Raw genomic sequence first — 22,857 nt, 5'->3', positions numbered from 1 at the left:
ACATGCGGCACTGCAGCAATAGCTAGGCTGCAGCGTTCATTTGGTGTTCAATCTCTCGCGATCAACCATTAACTGCATGCCACCTCCCAAGCTCGCAGGGAGGGTGCGCTGCATATGCAATGTGCGAAACACAATCAAAGTAGGCTTTTGCAGTTGGACACCAACGCCACGTACATGAGAGCTAAATTGTGGTCTCCAGTGACCCACGGAGCCGGTTGTGCGCCTTTCCTTTCCTGATAATGAACGGCCTTTGCAAGGTTGTTGCTGCTGCTGTTGCTGATACGAAGAAAGATAAAGTGCACTGGCCTGCCTACTGGCTCAAGCCGAACCCCGCTCGCTGTTGCGTGCTGAAAGTGGTAGAGTTAAAGGATAGGAGAGCAAATTGAGAAAGAAAAGGCGCGCGCTAATATCCCCGGGCCATTCCCGGAGGCAACGCAAACCCGGGCTGATCCGTGCCAGAGTGTTTCAAGCCAAGCACTCCGCCATATTCTAAAATAAAGTTTAATATCATGGGTGCAAGGACCTGCAGCAGATATTAAATCAGATACGGGATCTCATGCTTTTGCCACCCTTTTGCAAAGTTGTCAAAAGCAATGAACTCTATGAACGCCGTCGGCTCACTTCTTTTGTTCGGTTTTTGGGGAAAGGAAAGGACACAGTAATCTTCTCACATATCTCGGTGGACACCCGAACCGAGCCGTAAAGGAAGGTATAAAGGAGGGAGAGAAAGGAGAAAGAAAAAACTGAAAATAATAATAATAATAATTGGTTTTTGGGGAAAGGAAATGGCGCAGTATCTGTCTCATATATCGTTGGACACCTGAACCGCTCCGTAAGGGAAGGGATAAAGGAGGGAGTGAAGGAAGAAAGGAAGAAGAGGTGCCGTAGTGGAGGCCTCCGGAATAATTTCGACCACCTGGGGATCTTTAACGTGCACTGACATCGCACAGCACACGGGCGCCTTAGCGTTTTTCCTCCATAAAAACGCAGCCGCCGCGGTCGGGTTCGAACCCGTTAACTCCGGATCAGTAGTCGAGCGCCCTAACCACTGAGCCACCGCGGCGGGGCAAAACTGAAAATTGAAAGCTGCGTTTTTATGGAGGAAAAACGCTAAGGCGCCCGTGTGCTGTGCGATGTCAGTGCACGTTAAAGATCCCCAGGTGGTCGAAATTATGCCGGAGCCCTCCACTACGGCACCTATTTCTCTTTCTTCTTTCCCTCCCTCCTTTATCCCTTCTCTTACGGCGCGGTTCAGGTGTCCAACGATATATGAGACAGATACTCCGCCATTTCCTTTCCCCCCAAAAACCAATTATTATTATTATTAAAGTTGAATTTTGAGCAAAGGGGCGGCACTGCGCAGCGGCTTAACACCTGTGGCTCGGTGTTACTAGTGGCGCATGCGCAGTATTGACTACGGAGCGAGTGAGAGAGAGGAATATCCGCGGCGAGGCGCGCGTTGTGACGTCATGTGCCTCCTCGAAGCACCGCCACGGCAAAATCATAATTTCGCGGCCAGTAAAGCATTCGCTTTAAAAATGATCCCCTGGTTCAGATTCACGCTTTCGCTACATACCAGCACTAGGAGTCTCGGATCCGTTGTCAATACTGGTAGCAAGTTGTAGCACATTGCTGGTGCGGGCTGGGCATTAATATTTTCATTTTTTTTAAAAGACCACTCTAACCTCTGTCAGTACTGGAAAGGGATCTGAGACCCCATTAAAATCCCCGATTTGAAGCCTAGCCCATATGTTAAGCAAGAAAAAAAATGTTGAGGAACTATGCGCAATCTCGGCATGGTTGGTTCTGCCGTGCAGCGGTCGCACAAACGATCGTGAAATGTCGCTGAAAATATCATTGAGGTCATGTTAGTGACAGTTGTATCGGCGGATCACTGCGCAGCCGTCGTACAGAGTTGACCGTGAAGGCGACTTGTGGTGGCGATGGCGCTGCGGCTGACTGTTAAGCGCGTATCGTGGCTTCGCTCAAAGACGACCTTCACTGCGACGTCCGTGCGGGGAAACTCAACACAATCTGTCAATGCGGGAAACACAGTTGTTTTGGGGACCACAACGAGACTATGGGCGCGGCGCGTCGTGATTGCCGATGGCTAGACAACGTCAAGCGCGATGAGACACACAGTGCGACGGCGACCGCGACGAACCTCCAACGGAACGCCTTGCATGCTGTGAATCCTTCGAACTGGTGCTTACTTTGAAGGGGCCTTTCTCCTTCGTTACGTTCTAACACAACTCTGCAACTGCCTGCGTCAGAGAGAGCTCATAAAGGCGCGTGCGCTAAGAGTAAATAGTATGAATCCCTGGGCGACCGCGCAAGGCCTCGGGTGTGTTCCTAAAAGCTTCAGTACAAATATAAATGCTCTCCTTATCAGAATATAGTGGAATGAGATAAAAAACGCGGATACCCTGCACCATTCGTTTAGTTGAAATCTATATATTCAGATACGAGGGATCAAAACTGTGAGGGTCATCCGCCCTGCTTGCGGATGACGTTTCTGGTGGTCGTCGGGCTAACGGACTTTGACGCATTTGTTGACGCTGTGTGTGTATGCGTCATATATAACTGCCGGTGAGTGATCATCGGTAAGACTAAGGTCTCTGTTTTATTACACTGCGGTAGAACGGGTGCACCGCAATTTGCATATCTGCAACAACGCCGACCATATGAGGTCACGACATCGAACGTCACTGCTTACGTTGTTTCTGAGGTTGATGTCTACGTAAGAATTTTTTCTCGCAGTTGCTCGAGCAGAGACACAGAGCTGATCCAAGCACTATGCTCACGCATTAGATGAACCAAGTGTCTCGAAATGCGTTCGCATTAAAGTGACGCTGAAAGACAAGTGCAAAGCAATTGCAAACTCGGGCGCGAGAAACTTCCCTACCCCTGTCGGCGATGTCCCAGGCGATATTCGTTTATACCCATGGAGCCGGCGGAATCCCTAATGCTGATTTCCATCGACACGAGTAGCGGGTTTTAATCATGAAGCGCTTTCAGCGCCCATTCTGAACGAATTTAGGCGAACATCGTCCGGAGCCTGAGGCCGAGAGTTTCCGAAACTTCCCAAATTAGAATAGCGGGCCAGCGCTACGGTGGTGCGTCAAGCATAGAGAGCAGCGAAGTTACCGTGAGGACGCTGCCTAGCAAGTGAAAGAGAAGATGCTGAACTCGTGGCGTGAAAAGAACAAAAAGATACGACCGATTCGGACCGCTCGCTGTGCAGTTAGAAGAGAAGCGTCTGATGGCAGCGACTTCTGAACCGGCACGAAAGCAGCCACAGAAACTTGGCGCTCTGCCCACTGCCAAGAACAGAACCGGCCGAAGGTGGAGGCGCGTCGAGCCTTGTTGATACTCTCGGGCGCACGCGTAAGAGCCGTCCTGCCCTGTGCTACGCCTATCCTGCGCTGCATTTCATGCGTACACCTACTATCGATCGGCGACGAGGCAGACTGCAGATTTTTACAACTGTCTTGGTGGTTCACTGGTTAGAATATTTGCCTGCAGATCCCGAGGACGCAGTGTAAAAGCCCGCTGCGGCGCCCGCGTCTCGATCAAGGCGAAATTAAAAACACGCCCTCCGTTATGAAGGCTCTGTCTTTCTTCTTTCTCTCCCGCCTTCCTCGCCTATCTGATCCCAGAAAACTTTTCCATCACGGTATTAAACGAACACCTAGGAGAAACTAGCCATCTGATGTGAGATAATGGGACGTGAGGTCACTTGACGTGCGATCATCTTGGTTTGTTCCTTTTTTCTTTGGAAGCACAAATACCTCCTTTTGGTGCTACGGGTGTTTTTACAATAAGCCTTTGTTGAAAAAGAGACCATTGTAAACAAAACCGGAGCTTTCATAATATAGAAAAGATCAAAAGACTTAATAGAGGTGTAGTGATCACCGGCTGATTACGCCAGTAAGCCGCATGCGTAGACCCCGAATTTATGCGTGGATCCGAAATGCTTTAACTCCTTACTTCGAAACGTCAGCAAACCGTCCTTCTCGGTGCAGCATCCAGACTCTGATTTCAGGGGCGGGGAAATTTGGAATTCGTTTTGCTCAGGCATGAGTCTTAGTTTTTCTTCTGCCTGAGAAAGGTTAACATATCCGGAAAGAGCAAGTAAAAAAATTGTTACTAGGACAATAATTGGATAGAGTTGTCCTCGGTTTCCCCTTGAAAGCACCCCAGACGGTCAAAATCAATCAGGAGTCTTCCTCTGTGACACCTCTGTCTTCCTTTTTCGACTCCTTCCTACATTCCTTTCCTCAAGGCGTAGCGACTGCGGAGAAAAATTAAGCTTATCCTTGAGGATAATCTGATAAAATAAAATTGGATTAAAAGAATAACGGAAGGGGCGCAATGAATGAAGGCTATGCGGTGTGCGCTGATATCTCGCTGATACTGTGCAGTTGTAGAAGAAAAAGCTTAAGAACAACCAGTGCTGGTGCGAATGTTCGGCCGTACAGCACGCAGGTATGAGGCGAGTATCTGCCTTGAGCTAAATAAACACTACGTCTCGGGCAGTATTTCTTTGCGGCCCTTGGGCGACAATAGTCGCTCTTATTCAATCGTTTTGTTTAAGAGGGTCAAAGGCCCTGAGACCAACCCGTTTACTAATGTTTCTCTTTGTCTCTAGGCACCACCTACGGTGGCAGTTGAATTGCTGCTGCAATCCGTGCGTGTTTCGCGCGAGGGGCGTCCGCATCACTAGCCATGGTGCCGTGGGCGCCGTGCAGTCTTTTGAAAGCTCTAGTCTTCAATGTAGCCGTCGTTTCGAGGACCGGCTTTTTACGAGCAGCGTTGCCCTCGCGACAGCTTTGTGTGTCTTCTAGTAGTACGTAGTAAATCTGTGATCTGGAGCAATCGCTGTGAGGCTATTGCGTATAAGCGCCGTCGCCGCGCTCTTTTGCCGGTCATGGGCGTCTTCCAGGGGCGCTCTTAAGCTTCCTTTCCGAAGGGCTGTTTTTCTTGGGTAGCTAGTGCTCCTAATCCAGTGGTCTTACCCTTTCTTGTCCGCTTCGCACGGGCGCGTAAGGGTCGTTTTTCGGCCCGGCAAATTAGTGTACCTAAATGATACTTATTGAGCATTAGCTCTGATTACGATCACACTGTGTGTATCTCGTCGTTAAAGGCCCATTTCCCACATCATATCTGTCCCTTCCTTTAGTCTGTATAATTGTCCGACGTCTACAACACATCCATTCACATTTATTGACTGTATGTATATATGTGTTCTCCTAAGCACATTGCATATGCTTTTGCTGTCAGCCACTGTACATGCGACCACAGCCCTACTGAGACTACTGTGTAGTCAACATATATACTGTAATATCACTGCTCACTTCGTTGTGTTCTTTGTATGCAAGTTCATGAATAGTGACTAGCCTGTAAATAGCGACAAATTCTAAGTTGTACTTGTGTGATGTTCTGTTGTTCTGAGTTCTGATATGGAAACGGTGTTCTGTACTTTCACCGCTCTTACCTTTCGTTCCCACTGGTAGCCATTGTCAATATAAGTAAACTTCTAACCCCGCTGCCTAGCGGCCCTGTATACCTGGGGTTCAATAAGAGCAGGGCATCACCTTTGCTCGGTCCAGCAGCCATCGCTGGTCAGTGGCCGTGTTGTTGGTTAGGCGCTCCTCGTCGGGGTTGGGAAGGCATTGGGTATCATTGCAAGAGTAGTCTAGCAATATCCCGACCACGCATAGCGCGTTGACGGCGCACGGATGTCTTATGCACACTACGCGTTAACGTTGTCAGCATGCAAACACACACGCCTTAATGGGACAAGGCGTAAATGGTGAATGTTTTCTTCGATAAGAATTTACAAATGGCTTCCAGTTATAGAGGAAAATGCGATTGAGTTATCGCACCGACTGAATGATTGATGTCACATCTCGAGAGCTGCACGTGCACGCCATTACACCTGCTAGCACGGCTCGTTTAGTCCGAAAGACGAGCCTGGTCTCTATGTCCTTGCTATTTAAAACTGAACATGTTCCGAATCGCTCCTTTTAAGAGCGTTATTTGTTGAAACTTACATTTGCTCGTTTCGCGTCTGTTTCTCCATCCACTCTCACATTTCAAGATGGCGGCTAAACTACGTGATCATAGCCGTAATACCCCACGTCAAAAATGTGACTCTCCACTAAGCTCAATCTGAGAACCCTGGAAACGAGGCTGTCGATAAATTAGCCCGAGGTTTGATTTGTAGGGCTCAGGGCAGTCCCGATATAGGATTCTCGAGGGAGCGGGCGCACACCTTTGCAGAGCTCACGCAAATACCCCGTTTGGACCGTCGGACTTACGCCCTCCCCACCCCTCTTTTACGCACTCCCACCAGATCCTCTTTCAGATGCCTCCAGACCCGCTCTCTGTCAACCCTCAGCAGTTATCCCACTGTTGTGACACGTTCCTTGCAAGCTCCCTTAACGGTGACCCGCACGCCTCGATCCCTCACATCCTTTTCGGCTGCCCTCGTGACCCTCCCCGGCAGGGATAGCACGCCATCTCGAGCTGCGAGGTCTCGGAGCTCCTGCTCACATCAGCAGACCCGACATCGCAGCTTGCTGCGGGGAGTCGGGCTGCCGACGTCATGTGCGGACATGATCAACATGATGCTGTGCGGGACCGCGCAGTGGCCCAGGGATACAGCAGGGTCTAAAACTCACTTGCAGCAATAAAGTTTCTCTGTCTGTCTGTCCACTAAGCGACCAAGCGCACAGTCGTCGAGCCTGCACGGCCGCCGGATTGCACCCTGTATTGGCGTTCCGATATACGTGTAGGAGGAGGGGGGTTATGGCCCCATCAAGTGACCATGAGCCCGTGGCATTCGGCGACTTCTAGGGCTCTTGTCACAACCCGGATCTGTGTGTGGCACCCCAATGTTCCGTCCTCTCCCCCGTTCTTTTCAATGTCGCCTTGCTTACGCTACCTTCAAAATTAGAGGCCATCCCCCGGCTATTCCATACCTCATACCCAGACGACATCACCCTCTGGGTTTCAACAGGCAACGATGCTGAGGTTGAATCCGCACTTCAACAAGCGGTGGATGTCATTGAGCGCCACGTAGCCGGAGCCGACCTCACGTGCTCACCTCAGAAGTCCGAGCTGCTGCTCATGAGGTCAACCCGGCCTCCACGGCCATCCTCCCATCTGCATTACTGCTAGTGGCCAACCCATACGCGAAGTATCCACCATTAGTGTATTGGGGCTTCTCATCCAGAGCAATCGGAGAAACACCGACACTCTGGCTAAACTCACAGTCTCTGTATCGCAGGCCATTCGTCTAATTCGTCGCATTGCTAATAAACATAAGGGCATGCGAGAGGCTGACCTCCGACCTCTTGTTCGGGTGTTTGTTATCAGTCACCTCACATATATCCTCCCTCACCACTACATTAGTTGACAGAAACGGGACCCGCGTTGACTGCCTTATTAGACAGGCATACAAGGTAGTTCTCAATCTCTCCCACCGGACCCCCAAATATAAACTGCTGGCATTAGGGGTCTACAACACTGTGACGGAGCCCTCGGAAGCTCATATCACCGCTCAGTACGAGCGTCTCACCCACACCTCCACGGGGCGTCGCATACTGGACAAGCTTGGATTAAGATACACGTGTACCATCTGATAGGGAGCCCAGGCTGGTGCCACTTGGATTCACCATTGGTAACAAAACTGTAGCCCCCTCCCGCCCCCCCCCCCCCGCTTTCCGCATAGAGTTCGCAGTGGTAGCAGAGGAATTGGCACAATTCGGCGTACAAAGATGTTAGTTACGTTGAAGCCTGGTGTGGGTGAGGGATTCGTGCGACGACCTTTTTTCCCCTAAAACGCAATCTGGGGCGGCCTTCGGAGAGACGTGACGGGCGAACCAGTGGTCGCAGACTGATGTGGGTTGTACAAAATGAATCCTCGTTTCATGATGTGCACGTTGGTATCTAAATTGGTCTAAAGCACTTGTGAAAACAACTTAGCTAACGCTCTTCATTTGATATTGTATTCCCGAATGATCCGTTTAATTTTTTCCCTCGCAAGTGCACCGTTTAGTATTTCAAAGGCATAAAGCTGGAAGTGCCGTCCGCCCGAGGCATCGCCGCAGCATAGTGCGCGAAGTTCTGCCACTTCTACTCGAAGCCTTTTTTCGGACAGCCAGGAAAACATATAAGCAGTGCTTAAAGTATGGCTCCATTGAAGGGGAGTCTACAGTGACTTGAACGGCGGTGGTGAGGGAAATAAAAGGAAGAAAGCGAGAGCTGCTGGCGGGCTTCTTTAGAGATAATTTTATACAAAGGGTAGCAAAGATTTTTAAACGTGGTTCTTTGCTGAGTTTATAACACAGACCTAAGACAAATGATTTCCCGGCTTTGCCAGTGTGCTCACTGTTCTTGTGTGTTTTTCATGTGTATCCTAGAGCTGAGTGACCAGCTCCGGACTGCATCTTGACGGGACGGGGCTGGGGGGGGGGGGGGGGGGCACGGGTTTCGCTTTTTCTTCCGGCCTTTCTGTAGTGGTTTGGTCTCAGGTGTCAGTATTGATTCTTACTAAAATCACACCGAAATTTTCCAAAGGATATTGAAGAAATGTTCTGACCACTGGTTCGCATTCAAGCACAAGGAGTCTCATATCCATTGTCACAATTGGTCGGGAATCTGAGACGCCACAACACCCCCCTGATTTTAAGCACTGCCCACAGGATACACAACAAAAAAAATTTGCGGAATTATACCCACGTCACCATTGTTGTCTTCACCACGCAGTGGTCGCTCTAACGATCGTGAAATATCGTTGAAGACGTCGTTGAGGTCATATTAGTGAAAATTACCTTATCGGCGCGTCATTGCGCAGCCACCACACAGAAATAAAAGTAAAGGCCAAATGTAGTGGCGGCGCAGCTGCGACTGACTGTTAAGTGCACTGCGTAGCTTCGCTCAACCACGACCTTCACTGTGACGAAAGTGCGGGGAAACTCAACACAGTCCACCAACGGTGAAAACATTGTTGTTTTAGAGACCACGTACATCGAGACTATGAGCGCGACGCGTCGTGATTGCCGATCGGCAGACAGCGCTACGCACAGTAAGGCACAAAGCGCGATGTCCAACACGAGGAACATCCAAAGCAACGCCTTGTATGCGGTGAGTCCTTGAAGCCAGTGATTATACTGAAGGCACTTTCCTTCCTCGTTGAAATTCAAGAATACTCTGCAACTGCCGGAGTTGGAGAGAGGTCAGAAAGAAGCGTGTGGTAAGAGTAAATAGCCTCAATCCTTCGCCAACCACGCACGGCGGTGGATGCCATCCTAAAAGCTGCAGCTAAAAATAAATGCGTTGTATAGCGGAATATAGTAGAATACCATAAATAACGCGGATACCCTGGACAATTCATTTAGTTGAAATCTCCATATTCAATTGAAATGGTTGAAAACAGCAAGAGATACCGGATCGGCGGGTTAACGCGGTTTGATCATAGGCCGGCTCTTTCACTCATTAGTGCACTCACATGGCCTCAGTGACACTCACACTCACGTCTGTAAGTGCGAGTGAGTGGATGTGAGTATGGGTTGTCATGAGTGTGAGTGTGAGTGAGTGGTTTTGAGTGTGACTCGACGTGACTGTGAGTAGGAGTGTGTGGATGTGAGGGCAGGTGGTCATGAGTGTGAGTGTGAGTGCGACTTAGGAGATGTCAGTGTGAGCGGTCATGAGTGTGACTGGGAGTCGTTAGAGGACAGGAGTGATGAGTGGGTGGGAGTGGTTGTGAGTGGTTGTGTGTGGTTATGAGTGAACGTGTTTGGCGACTGGAGTTGAGCTGCGAGTGGACGCGACAGCGACGTTTGTCGCGTGTTTCGTGACGACGGCATTCGCTTAGCTACTTTAATGTTGATGACAGCTGAGAGAAGGAAATATCCACTGCAAAGGTGCTCGAGGCAGTATAAAACATCAAGCCGGTGTCTTTGAGCGACCGAAGCAGGGAATTCCGCTGGCGTAGGAAAGGCAATCTTTAGTTGCTGTTCTCCTTACAAGTTCACCATTTACATGCGTGCAGGCACTTCGCGGGAGCTGTGAGCCGTTACAAATTGTCGGATCTTTGATTCAACTTTTTAATTTCACTGCTAGAAAGGTAGATGTCTCCTCGCGCCTATTACTCAGCTCTAGCTCATATACGTTGAGTTCCGATGCTTGCTGCTATTACTAGCGTAAGGTGGGATCTCGAGTACTGCAATGGACGTTTAGAATTTTTCTGTACCCGGGTGTGTGCATTTTATAGCTCTATTCTGGTCGTTTCTTATATAGGTCGAAATGTGTCGACATGTTTTGACACTAGACTGTTCTCGGAGAACAGGGAAGAGTCGGAGGTTTAAGCCCCCACGATCTCCTCAGAGTCCAAAAACCGTTTTTTTTTCATGAAAAGGCTCCCGTCAGCATCACGTACGGGGAACTAGCACGCCGGCGGCAATTTAGGCTGCTGAGAGCTGTCTTGGTAATTAACAACTGCATGGAAGCCTCCGCTGCATGGGTGCAAGGCGTGGTTCTGATTTGCGAGACCCGATCTTCGGCGCTGGGCGAGTGAAAGGCTTGTGAAATTTGAATTTGTTTTTATTTTTTTGGGGAAATTGAAATAAACTTCGTTTAAACGAACAGAAATTACGCCTGTCTCACACTGCGCCATTTACTTTCCACAAAAACCTATTTCTTTTTTCAATTTGGCTTTCTGAAAATATCTGCAGTGCTTGCGCGTCGTTTGGAACAGGATTTGGTTCTATATCTCTGCATACAACGAGAAACAATACACTTGTAAACATTACCGAAGCTATATTGAAATATATACTGTCTTTTTTGAGCGTCTTTAACCTAATTTCGAAGAAAGCAAGATATTTAACGCAAAAATTCTAGATCACTGCGGTACCCCGCATTGGACTAATGGGAAGGCATTGATTCCCCCTCGGCACTCGTCGCCTTTACTTGCTCCTGTTTGCCTCTACCTGTTTGCCTGAAAATTTGTGTAATTTGTCTAAATCCCACCCCACTTCGTTCCACACTTTCAAATTTGACGCCACGCGTTGGCTGCGCCCACGCTTCCGATTATGTGGCACCACACTTCCGGCGTTTCAAGGTTGGCGTCACTTCAGCCTTATCCACGGCCACATTTTGCACATTTTTGGCTCTAGATATTTGACTGTTCATCCGATCGTCACGAAAGTTCTGCGCCGCATCCTCACATCATCCTCCTTCGATTCTCTTTCGTTCTCTTTGATCTCTCTTTCTAGTTCCCCACAATAATAATAATAATAATAATAATGATAATAATAATGATAATAATAATTCGTTTTCGGGGAAATGAAAATGCCGTAGTATCTGCCTCACATACCGTCGGACAGCTGAACCGCGCCATAAGAGAAGGGATCAAGGAGGGAGTGAAAAAAGAAAGGAAGGAAGGAGTGCCGTACTGGAGAGCTCCGGAATAATTTCGACTACCTGGGGATCTTTAACGTGCACTGAAATCGCATAACACATGGGGCCTTAGCGTTTCGCCTCCATCCAAACGCAGCAGCCCCGGTCGGGAAGGAGTGATTTTATAGCGAACGCTTTACTGGCCGCGAACTTGCGATTTCGACATGGCAGTGCTTTGAGGAGGCACATGACGTCTTAACGCACGCTTCGAAGCGGATATTTATCTTTCTCTCTCTCGCTCCCTATTCACTACTGTGCATGTTCCACTAGTAGCACCGAGCCAAAGACGCGGCGCCGCTGCGCAGCGCTACGCCTTTCCTCAAAATTCAACTTTCAATTTTCAGTTTTTCTCTTATTTCTCTCCCTCCTTTATCCCTTCCTTTACGGCTCGGTTCGGGTGTCCACCGAGATATGTGAGATTACTGTGCCCTTTCCTTTCCCCAAAAACCAAACAAAAGAAGTGAGGCCGACGGCGTTCATAGAGTTCATTGCTTTTGACAACATTGCAAAAGGATGGTATCCACCACCTTGATATCTGGTACCTGATTTAATATCTGCTCCAGGTCCTTGGACCCAAGGTATTAAACTTATTTTTGGAATATAGCGCAATGCTTGGATTCAAGCACTCTGGCACGGGTCGGCCCGCTATTGCACTGCCTCCGGGATCGGCCCGGGGATATAAGCGCGTGCCTTTTCTTTCTATCTTTGCTCTCCTATCCCTTTAACTCTCCTACTTTTAGCCCGCGGCAGCGAGCGTGGATCGGCTTGAGGTAGTAGGCAGGCCCGTGCACTTTCCTTTTCTTTCTGCCTATCAGCAACAGCAACAGCAGCAACTTTCCAAAGGCCGTTCATTGTCACGAAAGGAAAGGGCGCAACAACCGACTCCGTGGGTCAGTCGAGACCTGAATCTCGCTTTCATGTATGTGGCATTGGTGTCCCCACTGCAAAAGCTTGCTTTGATTGCGTTCGGCACACTGCATCGGCAGCGCGCCCTCCCTGCCACCCTGGGAGGTGGCATAATAATAATAATAATAATTGGTTTTTGGGGGAAAGGAAATGGCGCAGTATCTGTCTCATATATCTTTGGACACCTGAACCGCACCGTAAAGGAAGGGATAAAGGAGGGAGTGAAAGAAGAAAGGAAGAATAGGTGCCGTAGTGGAGGGCTTCGGAATAATTTCGACCACCTGGGGATCTTTAACGTGCACTGACATCGCACAGCACACGGGCGCCTTAGCGTTTTTCCTCCATAAAAACGCAGCCGCCGCGGTCGGGTTTGAACCCGGGAACTCCGGATCAGTTATTGATTTATCGCGAGAGACTGACCATCAAATGAACGCTGCGGCCTAGCTATTGCTGCAGTGCCGCATGTCAGCCACAGCCCTGTTAGCGCTAATGCATTCATGCCACGTCTCACTCTCTCAACACCGCCACGTGTATCAAAGCACGAATGCGGCGTCCGCATATCCAGGGAGCCAGTTATGCGCACTTGATTTGCTCAAAGCTATCGCCATTTAGAACGTTGTAAACACCAACGCCAATGAACACAGTGAACGCCGAGATCTTTCGCTTTGTATTTCCTGGATCTGCCGAGCTAATACACATTATTTTGTCTTCAGCCTTTCTGTAATGTTTCAGAGTTTTGAAGCGAAAAGCTTCCCTACGCTAGATAAAGCAGTCGTCGCTCAGGCCGGAGAATTGCCTTGAACGACCTTCCACCCAATCACGTTCATCTCTACCATAGGGCGAGCTTCGGGGTCTCCAAAGACATAAGTGGGTGACTTACCGCCCCATTTCCTTTCCTCAAAACCAATTTTCAAAACCAGTTCAATTTTCTTCTAAAGCAAGTGAAAGGAGTATAACTGGCCCCATGGAACCGTGGACACCTCATTCGTGCTCTAAGCTACGTGGCGGCAGTGACAGCTGTGCGCTTCATGCGGTGTCCTTCACAACGTTGTAGAGCTTGAAACGCGGCTCTGAAGCTGTTGACCGTCGCCGTTCATTCTGTTCATTGCCGTTGCCGTTCCCGATGATTTTGATGAAAGCAAGGGCGCATAAACTAACTTCCTTGTACAGTGGGCCCTCAATCGCGCTTTGTCCTACGTGGCGGTGGTGAGAGAGATGTAGGCTGCATGCATTAGAACTGACAACGTTGTGATAGACATCCGGCACTGTCGCAATAGCCGCAGCGTTCATTGGGTGTCAAAGCTCTGGCGATCGACCATTTAAGACCACCTGCCAGGGTGGCCCCTTTGGCGCACTGCCTATATAGTGTGCGGAACGCACTCAACGTTACAGACACGAAGCCGCGTCTAGTCGCCCGATACACCACAGCTTTCGCTCTCTAAACAGGTTTAGTAGCAGTTGAACCACAGCTAATTTTTTTTTATTTTACTCAGACTCAGGTACTAGAAAACCTGCGGATAATTCTTACTAAAAATCACAGCGAAACTTCCGGTACGATACATAAGAAATGTCCTTACCACCACTCACTAGAGGAATAAAAATTAATGTTTATTAGCTCAGTTAATCCGGGATATACAAATCGAATGATGTCGGCGTTTACTGTCTTCGTTGGCGTTGGCGTTGACAATGTTCTTGATGGCGATAGCTTTGAGCAAAAGGAAGGGCGCATAACTGGCTCCCTGGATATACGGACGCCTCATTCGTGCTTTGATACATGTGGCGGTGTTGAGAGAGCGATGTGGCCTGAGTGCATTAGGGCTGACAGCGTTGTGGCTTACATGCGGCACTGCAGCAATAGCTAGGCTGCAGCGTTCATTTGGTGTTCAATCTCTCGCGATTCAACCATTAACTGCATGCCACCTCCCAAGCTCGCAGGGAGGGTGCGCTGCATATGCAATGTGCGAAACACAATCAAAGTAGGCTTTTGCAGTTGGACACCAACGCCACGTACATGAGAGCTAAATTGTGGTCTCCAGTGACCCACGGAGCCGGTTGTGCGCCTTTCCTTTCCTGATAATGAACGGCCTTTGCAAGGTTGTTGCTGCTGCTGTTGCTGATACGAAGAAAGATAAATAAAGTGCACTGGCCTGCCTACTGGCTCAAGCCGAACCCCGCTCGCTTTTGCGTGCTGAAAGTGTAGAGTTAAAGGATAGGAGAGCAAATGAGAAAGAAAAGGCGCGCGCTAATATCCCCGGGCCATTCCCGGAGGCAACGCAAACCCGGGCTGATCCGTGCCAGAGTGTTTCAAGCCAAGCACTCCGCCATATTCTAAAATAAAGTTTAATATCATGGATGCAAGGACCTGCAGCAGATATTAAATCAGATACGAGATCTCATGCTTTTGCCACCCTTTTGCAAAGTTGTCAAAAGCAATGAACTCTATGAACGCCGTCGGCTCACTTCTTTTGTTCGGTTTTTGGGAAAGGAAAGGACACAGTAATCTTCTCACATATCTCGGTGGACACCCGAACCGAGCCGTAAAGGAAGGTATAAAGGAGGGAGAGAAGGAGAAAGAAAAAACTGAAAATAATAATAATAATAATTGGTTTTTGGGGAAAGGAAATGGCGCAGTATCTGTCTCATATATCGTTGGACACCTGAACCGCTCCGTAAGGGAAGGGATAAAGGAGGGAGTGAAGGAAGAAAGGAAGAAGAGGTGCCGTAGTGGAGGCCTCGGAATAATTTCGACCACCTGGGGATCTTTAACGTGCACTGACATCGCACAGGCACAACGGGCGCCTTAGCGTTTTTCCTCCATAAAAACGCAGCCGCCGCGGTCGGGTTCAAACCCGTTAACTCCGGATCAGTAGTCGAGCGCCCTAACCACTGAGCCACCGCGGCGGGGCAAAACTGAAAATTGAAAGCTGCGTTTTTATGGAGGAAAAACGCTAAGGCGCCCGTGTGCTGTGCGATGTCAGTGCACGTTAAAGATCCCCAGGTGGTCGAAATTATGCCGGAGCCCTCCACTACGGCACCTATTTCTCTTTCTTCTTTCACTCCCTCCTTTATCCCTTCTCTTACGGCGCGGTTCAGGTGTCCAACGATATATGAGACAGATACTCCGCCATTTCCTTTCCCCCCAAAAACCAATTATTATTATTATTAAAGTTGAATTTTGAGCAAAGGGGCGGCACTGCGCAGCGGCTTAACACCTGTGGCTCGGTGCTACTAGTGGCGCATGCGCAGTATTGACTACGGAGCGAGTGAGAGAGAGGAATATCCGCGGCGAGGCGCGCGTTGTGACGTCATGTGCCTCCTCGAAGCACCGCCACGGCAAAATCATAATTTCGCGGCCAGTAAAGCATTCGCTTTAAAAATGATCCCCTGGTTCAGATTCACGCTTTCGCTACATACCAGCACTAGGAGTCTCGGATCCGTTGTCAATACTGGTAGCAAGTTGTAGCACATTGCTGGTGCGGGCTGGGCATTAATATTTTCATTTTTTTTAAAAGACCACTCTAACCTCTGTCAGTACTGGAAAGGGATCTGAGACCCCATTAAAATCCCCGATTTGAAGCCTAGCCCATATGTTAGGCAAGAAAAAAAATGTTGAGGAACTATGCGCAATCTCGGCATGGTTGGTTCTGCCGTGCAGCGGTCGCACAAACGATCGTGAAATGTCGTTGAAAATATCATTGAGGTCATGTTAGTGACAGTTGTATCGGCGGATCACTGCGCAGCCGTCGTACAGAGTTGACCGTGAAGGCGACTTGTGGTGGCGATGGCGCTGCGGCTGACTGTTAAGCGCGTATCGTGGCTTCGCTCAAAGACGACCTTCACTGCGACGTCCGTGCGGGGAAACTCAACACAATCTGTCAATGCGGGAAACACAGTTGTTTTGGGGACCACAACGAGACTATGGGCGCGGCGCGTCGTGATTGCCGATGGCTAGACAACGTCAAGCGCGATGAGACACACAGTGCGACGGCGACCGCGACGAACCTCCAACGGAACGCCTTGCATGCTGTGAATCCTTCGAACTGGTGCTTACTTTGAAGGGGCCTTTCTCCTTCGTTACGTTCTAACACAACTCTGCAACTGCCTGCGTCAGAGAGAGCTCATAAAGGCGCGTGCGCTAAGAGTAAATAGTATGAATCCCTGGGCGACCGCGCAAGGCCTCGGGTGTCTTCCTAAAAGCTTCAGTACAAATATAAATGCTCTCCTTATCAGAATATAGTGGAATGAGATAAAAAACGCGGATACCCTGCACCATTCGTTTAGTTGAAATCTATATATTCAGATACGAGGGATCAAAACTGTGAGGGTCATCCGCCCTGCTTGCGGATGACGTTTCTGGTGGTCGTCGGGCTAACGGACTTTGACGCGTTTGTTGACGCTGTGTGTGTATGCGTCATATATAACTGCCGGTGAGTGATCATCGGTAAGACTAAGGTCTCTGTTTTATTACACTGCGGTAGAACGGGTGCACCGCAATTTGCATATCTGCAACAACGCCGACCATATGAGGTCACGACATCGAACGTCACTGCTTACGTTGTTTCTGAGGTTGATGTCTACGTAAGAATTTTTTCTCGCAGTTGCTCGAGCAGAGACACAGAGCTGATCCAAGCACTATGCTCACGCATTAGATGAACCAAGTGTCTCGAAATGCGTTCGCATTAAAGTGACGCTGGAAGACAAGTGCAAAGCAATTGCAAACTCGGGCGCGAGAAACTTCCCTACCCCTGTCGGCGATGTGCCAGGCGATATTCGTTTATACCCATGGAGCCGGCGGAATCCCTAATGCTGATTTCCATCGACACGAGTAGCGGGTTTTAATCATGAAGCGCTTTCAGCGCCCATTCTGAACGAATTTAGGCGAACATCGTCCGGAGCCTGAGGCCGAGAGTTTCCGAAACTTCCCAAATTAGAATAGCGGGCCAGCGCTACGGTGGTGCGTCAAGCATAGAGAGCAGCGAAGTTACCATGAGGACGCTGCCTAGCAAGTGAAAGAGAAGATGCTGAACTCGTGGCGTGAAAAGAACAAAAAGATACGACCGATTCGGACCGCTCGCTGTGCAGTTAGAAGAGAAGCGTCTGATGGCAGCGACTTCTGAACCGGCACGAAAGCAGCCACAGAAACTTGGCGCTCTGCCCACTGCCAAGAACAGAACCGGCCGAAGGTGGAGGCGCGTCGAGCCTTGTTGATACTCTCGGGCGCACGCGTAAGAGCCGTCCTGCCCTGTGCTACGCCTATCCTGCGCTGCATTTCATGCGTACACCTACTATCGATCGGCGACGAGGCAGACTGCAGATTTTTACAACTGTCTTGGTGGTTCACTGGTTAGAATATTTGCCTGCAGATCCCGAGGACGCAGTGTAAAAGCCCGCTGCGGCGCCCGCGTCTCGATCGAGGCGAAATTAAAAACAACGCCTCCGTTCCGGAGGCTCTGTCTTTCTTCTTTCTCTCCCGCCTTCCTCGCCTATCTGATCCCAGAAAACTTTTCCATCACGGTATGAAATGAACACCTAGGAGAAACTGGCCATCTGATGTGAGATAATGGGACGTGAGGTCACTTGACGTGAGATCATCTTCGTTTGTTCCTTTTTTCTTTGGGAGCACAAATACGTCCTTTTGGTGCTACGGGTGTTTTTCCAATAAGCCTTTGTTGAAAAAGAGACCATTTTAAACAAAACCGGAGCATTTATAATCTAGAAAAGATCAAAAGACTTAATAGAGGTGTAGCCATCACCGGCTGATTACGCCAATAAGCTGCATGCATGGACACCGAATTTCTGCGTGGATGCCAAATGCTGCTACCTGATTTCTTCAAAACGGCCGCAAGCCGTCCTTCTCGGTGTAGCGTCCTGACTCTTATTTCAGATGCGGAGAAATTTGGAATTCGTTTTGCTCAGGCATGAGTCTTTTTTTTTCTTTTGCCTGAGAAAGGTTAATATATCCGCAAAGAACAAGTGAATTGCTACTAGGACAATAATTGGATAGAGTTTTCTTCGGTTTCCCCTTGAAAGCACACCAGACGGTAGAAATCAGTCAGGAGTCCTCCTCTGCGACACCTCTTTCTTCCTTTTCGGACTCCTTCCTTCGTTCCGTTCCTCAAGGCGGGTCTGAGGTGTTCATCTAAACATGATACTGTTTCTGAGTCTTTCCTTTCCGAAAAGCCAGTTTTTCCTCGTGGTAAGGATGGGGTGTCCACCGGCAGTACGAGCGAATGCTCGTGATTAGAACACTCGGCTGCTGAGCCGAAGGACCCGGATATGAATCCAGATGCGGCGGCCTCGTTTCGATGGAGCAGAAACGCAAGAGGCATACGAGTGCTGTGGGACGTTGTTGTTGTTGTTATTGTTACCCTCACAAAATGGCATATGCCCACACAGAGGGATTGTCCAAGATTTGAGGACCACAGGGCGTTTTTCAGATAAATCTTTTCATGGACGAAAATAAAATGAATGCGGAGGAAGAAAGAAGTTAACAAAAACCACGGCGAAATTTAAACGGGAAATGCATAACACACGCAGTAGACCGACACTGAGATTAATAGCTGAGTTGTTAAAAGATATTTATAATTTTAAAATAATGATAACAATAATGTTGTGGGAAATGTTACAAAGGTAGCCGATTTGGTTCCACAATACGACTGGGCTGCTCAAACTAAGGCCAAGCTGTTATTTTGGCTTCTCTAAAAACCGTCTACCCATCATGACGAAGCGGCAACAAAACAACAAAAAATGGTCTATGGATTCGTGTTCACCACAAAAAGCGGGAGAAAGCGCCACACTAGACCAATGCAAATAAAAATTTTGAGGGTGGGATCCGGCAGCGGAGCCTTGTTAGAGAGACCTCAATTAAGAGATGTTAAACGAGATCCACTGGTCATTCTTAACAAATTCTGTCTTCGAAACCACACTGCTGTGATGTACGCTCTAGCCGGAGCGATAGGCAGCACGGGGTCATTGAGGGATGCCTTTTGCAGGCTATCAGCAGCTTCATTGGCTATCACACTACTATGACCTGGTACCCATATCATGTGAACAAGGCTCAAATGTGCAGGGAGTAATGACAGGAAGGAGTTCGCGATTAGAGAATCCATAGTCGAATCAAGGGACGAGCACAAAGAAAAAGGGTCTGTAATGACAGCCACTGCGGTGCAGAGAAAGATGGGTATAGTTTGCGGAGAGCAAGCGCCACCGCCAGAAATTCCGCTTGGAAAATTCTGGTGTAGTCGGGAAGCCGCACAGAAAAAAGGCCAATCTAAAAGCGTGTAATTTATTCCCGCCCCTGCCTTTTTTCACATTGGGAGGCGTCAGTAGCTATCGTTAAGCTAATAGGTATCCTGTTTCCCACGAAACAGAACATTTTTGAATTCTTCATATTCTTCTGCACAAACAGTCGGAAAGCGGTGGGTAATTTTGATGCTACCGCGACATTGGAAAACTGTGTTACCGGGTACATATTAATGAATTTAAACCGAAGGACCAAAAGAGCGGTATGCGCGCCCGATTCTTTGCGCGTCATTTTCCCTTAATGCAAGTTCGTGTCCGAAATAAGCCACATGTCACATATGGGACTGAACTGACGTGATTGTTGTATTTAAAAATCAGTAATGTCAGCATTCCCAGATACGTTTGCATTGGAATGCTACCTAACGAGCCAAAAGACGCCCTCCCCTCTTTTCTATAAAGAGGTGGGAGGGGGGGGGGGGTTGTTCTAGAGCCGGGAACGGGAGTACAGAAATTTCCGGTGCTGTGTACGCTTAGCGAGTACAGGAAAGGCGCAGTAGTTGTCGCGGGTAAATTTAGACAACGTCAAGTTTTCTTAACATGCGCTAGCATCGCACAGCCCACGGACGACTTTTCGATTTTGATTTCATGTTGCATATGCGGTCGCTGTGGACGGGATTCAATCCAACTAACTCGTGCTCAGCACCAATGCCCTATCGCCACAGAGCCAAAGACGCCATGGAGAGTTCTTGCTCCTGAGAAAATATTGCGTTCCAGCAGCTACTGCCGCGCACTAATCGCATCACAACTCACAAAGGACCATATAGTGATACAAAAGAGACTAAGTCGAGTATTTTACTTAAGAGTGCATTTAAGGGCTGCTCCCTGAGGTTTCTTGTCCAGTTTTCTAGTAAAAATTTTCGGAGAAAAGTTGGCACCCTTCACAAGGAATGGGAAGGATGCACATAGTAATCTGAAATCGGTTGTGGAAAGCCTGTTTTCCCCTCCGTCTCGAGGCGGCCGACCATCATCATCATGCGTCGGAACAGCGCCGGCTGGCCGAGGAGAAAAGCTCCCTCATGGCAGAGGCGGAAGCAGTGATGGGAGCGGCACCTTGAAGGCTACGCGGAACACTGCGGAACCGGTAACGGGAACCCTAACACCAATCAACCAATTCGCCATGCTCTCCGGGATCCGGCCAGCTAGTCGAGCGGTTGCAGCCGCACGCTCTCGTCACCTTCCGCGGAAGGCGCACGGCAAGTTCCCGCGCCCTGCCGCTGGACTTCTGGTTCCGGGCGGCGAAGCGAGCGCAGCTAACGCGCCTTCTTGTCAACTCTCCAGGCAAAAGCCCGGGGATGGCTTTGCCACAAGGAGGTGGCGCGCACGGGAAGACCCAGCCGCCATTCTCGGTGCGTGCAAACGTTCGCCGCCGATACCGCCGAAGTCGCGCCACTGTCTCAGCCGGTAAGTTGGAAGCCCTTCTTGCGTAGCCTTTTATTAAATGCCTCGTTGATGTTTTGTAGCCAGCTGTCCCCCCTGTGTTTATTATTTGCAAATGTAGTACCCTGTAAATGATCACGTCTTGTCGTCTTTGCCTTTGCTGTCTCGAGCACGAACCCCTCCGTGGTTAGAAAGCGCGCGGATTGGAAGTGTGGGGCGAGAGACTGCCCGATCATAATTTTACAAGGTCTCTTCGTAAAGCTTAATCTTATCACTGTGTATATGTTATTTATAGGTCAGTAACTGCGCTTGCGTTTTATTGACACCTACTTAAAGGTTGGTGGTAAACAGCAAAATAATGCGGCGAACTCTCTCTTATCTCCAGTTAAGCTCCTCTCCTGTCCGTATATTTATTTGTCCTTGCTCGCTGTTTTTAGAAGAATCCTCTCTGGGAAATGTGGGCGCAGTGCGTCTATAGGGTACATTGCCGCTAAGGCTAGGAATATCGCGATGGTGGTTGTGTTTATGTGCAGGCCCGGGATAAGCCTTGCAGTGTTCTGTTGGCAATCCTTCAGCCTTAATCTTAATGAAGGTGTCTCTATACCACTGTCCCAAAAAGCCAGTCTCCTCTAAAAACTTCAAGAGTATTTTTCCCACTGCTCGCCACACAGTTTGTGAGCACTCAGAGTACACGATGCAACAGACGCCGTCCAACGGAACGTTTATTCCCCGCAGATTTCACAGGAGTGGCTAACTAGTAAAAAAAACGTGAGCACGCCAAAAGAAAAAGATTGACACCCCACGTCACAACTGACGCACACCAGTGAGGTGGCACGGTGAATCTTGTGAAGGCATATCGGCGCCCAGGGGGAGTTGGCGCGCAGACGATACAAGAGAGTAGCTATCGGGCGCGACAGGCCCCGTGGAATGCGAAGGAGGTGCAGAAACGGCCGAAGAGACGAAAAGTGGTGCACATTGCGAAGCTCTCGCGCTCTTCGGCAACCACTGGAATTCGATATGACCGAGCTTATTGGGGGAAGAGGTGCGAGGGCGTGTTGCCAGCGACTCTGACGCGAGATAGTGCACGGACTTGGGAGTCGGACAGAATCACGACACTCTGTGGCCCGCAGAAATCAAGACTCATAAGTGACTCTTCAATGGCTAATGATTCAGCCGAAGTTGACGACACTGCTCTTTGAAGCTGGCCAGCCCGAAATATACCAAGGCAGGGAACTACAAAGGAGGCTGACCTTGACTGCTCATTCTTGCTCGCAGAGCCATCAGTACAAATTAGTCGGTGGCCCCAGTAGGAGCCGTTCAGGTAGAAGGAGTCAAACAGCGAGAAGACAGGACGAGAGGAAGAAATGACATACAGGCGCTGACTATAAGTCATCCCATTGCCTTTCGGAGGAGCTATATTTTCAGGGAAGTGTGTGTGCAGGGGGAATAACACAAAAAGGTGAAAAAGAATTGTACAGTTAGCGAACGTCGAAGCAAAACGTGTTCGGACACGAGCCAAAATGAAAGAATTAAAGATAAGCTAGTTGTTTATCCAAAATCTGTATATATGGACGGCTGATGCACTTATGGTTTTTTTCGATTATATAGCATGTTTCGTAAATTTAGCGATTTACTGGTTTTTGTACGGTTTGATGATGTGACATCCTTCGAATCGTTGAGCGTAGCCTCGTGATTTTCGCGATGCATTTTCAAATGACGGTCGTGTGCCTCGTTTTCATAGAATAGGTATGTTCACGCAAGCGCTAATTGAAGCATTGTTGGATTGGGGTTCGGAGTCGCTCCCGA

The sequence above is a fragment of the Amblyomma americanum genome, chromosome 1 (assembly GCF_052857255.1).
Source record: "Amblyomma americanum isolate KBUSLIRL-KWMA chromosome 1, ASM5285725v1, whole genome shotgun sequence".
In the NCBI taxonomy this organism is placed as follows: Eukaryota; Metazoa; Arthropoda; class Arachnida; order Ixodida; family Ixodidae; genus Amblyomma; species Amblyomma americanum.
This window is presented reverse-complemented; position numbering follows the sequence as displayed.